Source organism: Echinops telfairi, unplaced genomic scaffold (assembly GCF_000313985.2).
Source record: "Echinops telfairi isolate 266 unplaced genomic scaffold, ASM31398v2 ScPeMD7_7468;HRSCAF=8506_0, whole genome shotgun sequence".
Taxonomy (NCBI): domain Eukaryota; kingdom Metazoa; phylum Chordata; class Mammalia; order Afrosoricida; family Tenrecidae; genus Echinops; species Echinops telfairi.
The window spans coordinates 21,192,335-21,201,221 of NW_022111369.1; positions in this window are offsets into that span (position 1 = coordinate 21,192,335).

The window sequence follows — 8,887 nt, forward strand, 5'->3', positions numbered from 1 at the left end:
CCCTCGTCTTTTATTTTTCCACTTGTTTTTCAGTTGGCTTCCATATGCATCCCTAGAGTAGGTCTGACCCCTGCCAAAGTGCCTGGACCTTGACCTGAGTATTATGCATTAAGTAGCTTACCCTTTATCCCCATTGTAATTTTTGAACATATCTCCGTGGATTCCTGCTGTACTTGTCCCTTTATTCTTGGCTTACTTTGCTTAAAATAATTTCCTCCAACCAATCACATGAAACCATGTATTTCATTCATTTGTCACGGACTGCCTAGTACTTTTGGGGCTGCATCGTACTCCATTGTATGTATATACCAGGATTTTTAACTTGATTTATCAGTTGATGGAAATTTAGATTGTTTCCAATTCTTCAGGATGGTAAACTGCCCCATGATGAACAAACTTAGATGTCTGGTCTTGGTCTGTTTCTTACTTCTTCTAGGTATATGATCAGTAAGAGGGTTGTTGGATCATAGGGTAACTCGATTTCCATTTGTTTTAGGTATCACCAGACCGATTTCCATAGTGGCTGCATATAGCTACAGGAGCACCAGCAGTAGGTTAGAGTTCCTATCTCACCACACCCTCTCCAGCACTTGTTGCTTTCTGATTTTTTGAACTGGGTTGTCTTTGAGAGTGTTAGGTGGAAACTCCTAGTTATTTTAATTTGCATTTCAATTATGTCTAATGATTGGGAACACTTTCTCATATTTTTTATTGGCCATTCTGAAGTCCGCTCTTTTGAAATTTCTGTTGAGGTCTTTTGCCCCCCTCCTCAGTGGGCTATTTGTTTTTTCTTGTGGTAGACTAGCAGAGTATTATAGATTTTAGTAATAAGCCCTTTGTCTGATGTGTCATTGCTAAAGATGTTATCTCTGTCTGTGGGCTCTCTTGTAACTCTCTTGGTGAATTCTTTTGATGTACACAGGTGTTTTATGTTCAGTATATTCCACTTGTCAATTTTTGCTTCCTCTGTTTGTGTCCTTCCTTATCTCTGATAATCTATGTATTCTCTGGGTCAAAGATCTTAGGTTTGTCCCAAGTCCCTCATGATGGCCCCCAAGAGTTTGAGGTCTTACCTAGAGGACTGTGATCCACTTCAACTTTATTCTTTTGCATGGAGTGAGGTGAGGTCTTGCTTTATTTTTCTGCAGGTAGATATCCCCTTTTTTACAACAATGCTTGTTGAAATGGCATCTGATTTCCATTTGATAATTTTGGGGCTTACTTATCTGTACGCTGATGTTTTTAATTCTAGGTTTTCTGTTTGTGTTCATCTGGTTTGGCTAGAGAACCAAATTCATAGACACTCATATGTGTATAAGACAGTGATTTATATACAAGAGCAATTATATATTGAGAAAACATCTCAGCCCAGTCCAGATCAAGTTCATAAATTCGATAGTAGCCCATATGTTCCTATAAGTTCATAAATTCGAGAGTAGCCCATACAAATCTATAAATTCTTCTTCAGACCCACGCAACACATACAATGGCACTGAATGCAGGAAGATCATAGGTTAGTGGGTGGAAAATGTTGTGGATCCAGTGGCAGTGGAAGCATCTCAGTGCTGGCAGGGGTCTCCATGTGGCTCCTCCAGCTCCGGGGCTCTAATGTAGCTCCATGAGTCTTGTCCACAGGAAGACAAAGCAGAGAGTCTGTCTGTGTCTGACCACCAGTGAGTTATTTAAGTCCTTAGCACCTCCAAATGAGGTCATCATGCTGTTACCTGATTGACAGGTTAGACACCACCCCTTCAGGAGATTATGTGACGACTACACTGTATTTTTCCATTGCTCTGAGTACCTGTCATTATATCAGTACCACGTTATTTTGACCACAATGGTTGTATAATAGGTTTTAAAGTCAGGTAAAGCAAGCCTTCCTACTATGTCCTTCTTCTTGAGGAGTTCTCTGATAATTTTGGGCTTCTTCCATTTCCATATGAAACTGGTAGTCAGTTTTTTCAATTCTTGAAAGAAAGTTGTTGGTACTTCTTTTGGGATAGCATTAAATTTATATAGTGCCATGGGTAGCATTGGTATCTTTACTATATTGAGTTCTCTGACCTATGAGCATGGGATATTCTTCCATTTATGGAACTCACTTTTGGTTCCTTGCAATAGAGTTCTGTAGTTTTTCTCGTATAAATATTTTGTTGTTTTTTTTGAAAATTAGATATATTCCTAGATATTTACCATTTGTCCTTAGCTATTGTGAAGGGTACTATTTTCTTATTCTGCTCTCCCATGATCTCGTCTGATGTATAAAGCATGCCAATAGACTTCTGTTTGTTGATCTTGCATCCTGCCACTCTGCCATACTCCTCTATCACGTGCAGCACTCCTCTTGTGGAGCTTTTGGGGTTTTCAATATATAAAATCATATCAACTCTGAGTAATGATAGTTTCACCTATTTTTTCTCCAGATAAATTCCTTTAATGATTTTCCTTTGCCTTATGTTGGGACTTACAGTACTATGTTGAATGAAAGAGGGGACAAGGGGTATCCTTGTCTGGTCCCCTTTTTCATCGAGAATGTTTTTGTCTTTTGACTACTATGTTGGCTGTTCATTTTTCATATATGACTTGTATCATATTGAGGAAATTTCCTTCCACTTCAATCTTCTTGCGTATCTTAAACAAGAAGGGGTGTTGGATATTGTTGATTGTTTTTTCTGCATCTATCAATATTATCATGTGGTTCTTATCCTTTTTCAATGTGGTGAAAATGTTAATGGGCTTTCAGATGTTGAACCATCCCTGCATCCCTGGAATGAATCCCAATTAGTCATGATGAATGCGGTAGTCACATAATCTGTTATCAATTTGAGACTTAAGAGTGGAGGGGTAGAGTCTAGCCTGTCAATCAGGTTGCAACACGAGGACCTCATCTGGAGGCACTAAGGAGATAAATAGCTCACTAGAGGCTGGACACACCCACACTCACTTCCTGCAATATATTCCTGAGGACAAACCACATGGAGCTATACTGATACAGCCGGAACCCTGGGAGCTTTAGGAGCCACGTGGAGACTACTGTCAGCACTGAGATGCTTCTACCACCACTGGATCCATAGATGCTTTCTACCCACTGGCCAGTGATCTTCCTGCATTCTGCATTATTGCATGGCTGAGTGAGTGTAAAGAGAAATTTATGGCCTAGTATTGGACATATAGACTAATATTGGACTTATGGACATTATCTGGACTGGGCTTGGATGTTTTCTTAATGGACAATTACTCTTTATATAAAGCTCTTTCCTATACACATATGAGTGTCTATGAATTTGTTTCTTTAGACTACCAAGACTAACATAATGAATTATTTGTTTTATATACTTTTATATTTTATTGTCTAATATTTTGTTAAGGATTTTTGCATCAATGTTCATTAACAATATTGATCTGTAGTTTCAAGTCTTGTGGGATCCTTGCCTGCTATTGGTATCAGTGTTATGCTACAGTCGTAGAAAAAGTTTAGGAATTTGCCATACCTTTTTATTTTCTGGAACAATTTGTGTAGGGTTAGTGTCAACACTTCCCTGAATACTTGGTAGAATTCTCCTGTGAAACTTCTGACCCAGGGGAATTTTTTAGTTGGTAGTCCTTTGATAATCTTATCTATGTTTTTTATTGCTATGGATTTGTTGAGGTTCTTGACATCTATCTGAGATAATCTATGAAAGGATTGTTTCCAAGTATTTGTCCATGTCTTCCAAGTTGTTGAATTCATTGAATTACAGGTCTTCGTAGTGCTGTGTAATAAACCTCCTAATTTTTAGGATCAGTTGTAATTTCCCCTGTTTCATCCTTCATCCTCATTATTGATGTTTGTTCCTTCCTTTCTTGGGTTAGGTTTGCCAAGATCTATTGATTCTGTTAATCCTTTCAAAGAAGAAGATCTTGATGAATTGATATTTTGCATTGTTTTCTTGCTTTTCCACTCATTTATCTCTGCCTTGATTTTTATTACCCTATATACTAGAATATAAGGCGAATTTTTAAGCACATTTAAAAAAATAAACATCTTATTGGGAGCTTGTACAACTCATCACAATCCATACATACATTCATTGTATGTCAATCACATTTGTACATTTGTTGCCCTCATCATTCTCAAAACATTTACTTTCTACTTGAGCACTTAATATCAGCTCCTCATTTTTCCCCTTCCTTCTACTTCCCTCTCCCTCATGAACCCTTGATAATGTATACATTATTATTTTGTCAAATCTTACACTGTCCAATGTCTCTTGTGACCCACTTTTCTGTTGTCCTTCCCCCAGGGAGGAGGTTATATTTAGATCTTTATAATCAGCTCCCCCTTTCTACCCTACCTTCCCTCCACCCTCCTGGTATTGCCACTCTCACCACTGGTCCTGAAGGGATCATCCATCTTGGATTCCCTGTGTTTCCAGTTTCTATCTGTACCAGTGTACTTCCTCTGGTCTAGCCAGATATGTAAGGTAGAATTGGGATCATGATAGTGTGTGGAGGGGGGGGGGGGGGGAAGAGGACACATTTAAGAACTAGAGGAAAGTTGAATGTTTCATCATTGCTACATTGCACCCTGACTGTCTCATCTTCTCTCCAGGACCCTTCTATAAGGGGATGTCCAGTTGCCTACAGATGGGCTTTGGGTCCCTAATCTGCACTCTTCCTCCTTCACAATGGTGTGATTATTTATTCTTTCATGCCTGACAGCTGATCCCTTTGACATCTCATGGTCATGCAGACTGGTGTGCTGCTTCCATGTGGGTTTTGTTGCTTCTGAGCTAGATGGCTGCTTGTTTACCTTTAAGTCTTTAAGACCCTAGACACTATATCTTTTCATACCCGGGCACCATCAGCTTTCTTCACCACATTTTCTTATATACACCTTTGTCTTCAGCGATCATGTTAGGTCAGCACATTTTTAATGCAATTTTTGGGGTAAAATTAGGTGCCTCGGCAGATATTGGGGTTAGCTTATACTCGAATATATACGGTATTTCTTCTCTTTAGCTATTAGTAGGATTATTCTGTTGACTCTGCTCTAATTGGTAGAGATTGTGTGACAGTGTATCAATCATGAGTCTCTCTTCTTTGTTCATGTGTGCATTTATTTCTATCAAGCTTCCTCTGATAAATGCTTTAGTTTATTTTCTTGACATTCCTCATTTTATGGATAAAAATATATATTCATCCATGTGATGCCCTTAGATGCCCAGGGCTTCACATTCACTACAATGACTGGCTCAGCAGGTCCCTATACTATGCCACCAGGCTCTGGTAGCCCGCTGAATCCCATATTTGATGGATACAGGAGATTGCAATTCTTCCCCATGGGTCATAAGCTTGTGTCAGTTCAGTCCCTGATCCCACTCACCATTTGTCTGTCAATTTGTAGTATTGTAGTGACGTGTATGATGCTGTGATGCTGCTAGCTATCTCTCTGATATTTCAAATACCAGCAAGGTCACCCAAATGAATAGGTCTCAACAGAACTTCCAGACTAAGAGCGGATTATGAAGAAGAAATAGGCTGTCTATTTTGGAGGACTGAAAACTTTTTGAATAGCATGGAAATGTCAGATATTGCATGTCTAATGAATAGAAACCAAAGAGAAGCCAAATATTTCCAGAAATCATGTTTTCATGAATTTGTTTCTAGTTTCTTCACTCTGAACAGAACTCAATACCCCTACAACAAAATTTCTAAATCAACTCTTTCCTACTTTTTCTTCTCTGTACACATTTGCCTGTTATAGATAATCCACATAAGTGGGATCATACAGTGTTTTCTATTTTTTTAATTTTCTGCCTGCTTATTTCACTCAGTCTATTGTCTTCAAGTTGAAATCAAGTATTAGAACACCATTTCTTTAACTGATGAATAAAATTCATTTTAAAGTTATACCAAGTTTTGATTGCCCATTCAACTGTTGCTATACACTTGATTTGTTTTTCCCTTTTGGGACATTTTGAGCAACATGTCAATGAACATTGGCATGCAATTATTAGTTTGAGTCCCTGATTTCTTGTAGTGAAGTTGTTGGATCATATGATAATTCTATTTTTAACTTTATGAGGATCCACAAAACTATTTTCCACAGAAACTGTGCCAATGAAAAAAATTCAACAGAAATTCATAAGAGTTCTGATTTCATAACATCCTCACCAAAACTTGGCATTTTCATTTTTTTTCTTATAACAGCTACCCTCATGGGTATGAAGTAAAATTTTATTGTGGTTATGATTTGTATTTTGCTAACGACATAATTTTGAGCATCTTTTCATGTTTCGTTATTTGTATATCTTATTTGAGCAAATATTTATTCATAGCTTTGCACATTTTTAATTGGATTGTCTGTCTTCTGGTTGTTGAGTTGTAGAAGAATTTTCTATATTCTGGATATAATTATTTTGCCAGAAATTTTTTTGAAACTTATGTAGATATCTTATCAAAGCCTTTGACAAACATATGTTTTTCATTTTGAAGTCCAATTAGTTTTTGTCATTTGTTCTTTGGTGTTATATCTAAAAATCCATTGTCATAAACTATGATTTCTTCTAAGATTTTCATTTTACTAATAATTATATTTAAATCAGTTTCTTTCATGATTTTTCATTAATTCTTTATATAGTAGGAAGTATAGGCCAAAGTTTTTATTTTTGCATGTGGAATTACAGTTTTCTCAGTACCATTTATTGAAGTTCCGATTGTATAGACTTGAAAGCATTATTAAAAATTAATTGATCATATATGTGTAGCTTTATTTCCAGATTGCCAATTTTACTCTCTTGCTCTTTATGTCTATTGCTCTGCTAGTACCACACTGTGGCAGTTACATAATGTCCTATCAACTTGCAAAGAAGTGGAGTCCAGCCTGTCAATCAGGTGGCAAATTGATGACCTCATTTTGAGGCACAACAGATATAAATAGCTCAGTAGAGGCCAGACACAGACACTCTGCTTCGTATTCCTGATGACAAGACACATGGAGCTATGCTAGAGCATTGGAGCTGGAGAAGCCACATGAAGACCCATTCCAGTGTTGAGTTGCTTACACCGCCACTGGATCCACAAGATTTTCCACCCACTGGTCTATGATTTTTCTGCATTCAGTGTCATTGCATGTCTTGCGTGACTTTGGAGAGGAATTTACAGACTGGTATCGGACAAACGGCTTTACATCAGATTAAAGACAATCTAGACTGGGCTGGGATGTTTTTCTTAATGTGTGATTGCTCTTTGATATAACGTTCTCTCTTGCATACATATGAGTGTCTCTGGATTTTGTTTCTCTAGTCTACCCAGGCTAGTTGGGTACTAGAGAAACAAATCATGAAGATGGAGAGTGGATGCCTGTTTGACCTCTGCCACATGATAGTTTTTCTTCTTTGGCTAGCCAGAAGTCAGATATGGCCATGCCATGCTGTTTACTGGATTGTTTTCTGGGGAAAAAAATGAGAAGTTATAGTTTTGGTTATTTTGTTGGTCGTTGTTTGGGGTTATTCCTGTGTGATATGGCAAAAATGAATGTGATTAAAGTATATTTTGAGCTCAGGGGTAGAAATTAAATTTCTTAAAGACCATGCTGCTTAATTAAAATGGCTGACAGAAAGTCTGGCTCTGGCATGATGCAGCCAGAGGGAAAAGGCCATACTTTGTAGCAATTGTATAGTTTAGATGAGGATTAAGATAAGATAAATAAAGATTTAACTTGACTGTTTTAAGAACTGAGTGTAGAATCTGATTCTATTTTGTTTATATTAATTTCTTCTGCTTATTAATGCTGATATAATGATTAATAGAAATGGTTATTGGGAAGTATGAAAATAGAGAGTTTGTAAGCATTGCCTTCAGCCAATAAAATTTGATCTTTAATTGGGTTTAGGACACGCCTGCAAAGAAGGCTCTAAAAAAACTAAACCCTACCCAGTGTCTCAAGTGCTCAGGACATTCAAAGGTGAAGAGACTTGCCTAGGGGGCTGTTGACAGATTCAAGTGGGAAAAAAAGGAACTCTTGGATTTTTCAATTTTGAACTAGTGATTTGTGCTTGAGGGTGGGAAAAACTGGAACCATGAAGAAACTCTCCTTTCTAGGACAGAATGTTAAAGGGAGCCTATGGGTAGGCTGAAATAGTTGCTAAGTGACCACTTGGATCTACTTATTGAGTGGAAGTGAGAGAAACGTAGCAATAAAGACACAGTTTGAGTGTGACCACTGATACCCATGGACCTGATTCACAGGAACTAGAGAAGAAAACAAGAGTGGGTTGACTGGTCTGAAGTTCATGACCTAACAAAAGTGGGCTAGGGTTGTTGAAAATTTGTGATGGGGCCCACGGTCTAAAGGCAAGGCAGCCAATGGACACCTTGGCTAAGTGAGGCAGCCTAGATTGAGTCGACTAGAACCGGACCAGATGAAGGGAAGATTTTTGAGCCTGTGAACTGGTGCATATGACTGCTGACTTTATGGACCGCCTGTCCTGATTTGAATTTGTTTATGGATGCATACTTCACAAGATTCCAACTGAAATGAAGATCTTTATATCAAAGAATATGATTTTCTCCTCAAAGCACTGGATTGATGTAAGTAGGCAGTATAGAAATTGGATCCCTAAAATTTGGCAGACAAAGACATGAAATGGTTGGTTTACAAACTTTCATAGATAGGGGAATCTATTTAAAGGATTAAGGTGTAGGTGTTATTTTACTGCAATTGTTAGGCATAGAATTTTGTTGTGTTGTTCACTTATAGGATATTATGTTTAAATGAAGCTTTGGCACACATTGAGTTGCATGCATTTTAGTTTTATCCTGTTAGGTATAAATATGATTTTCTTATTGTTTGGTTAAAAATTATGTCTGGCTAAAGAGTTGTATAGACAAGTATCAAGTCGAC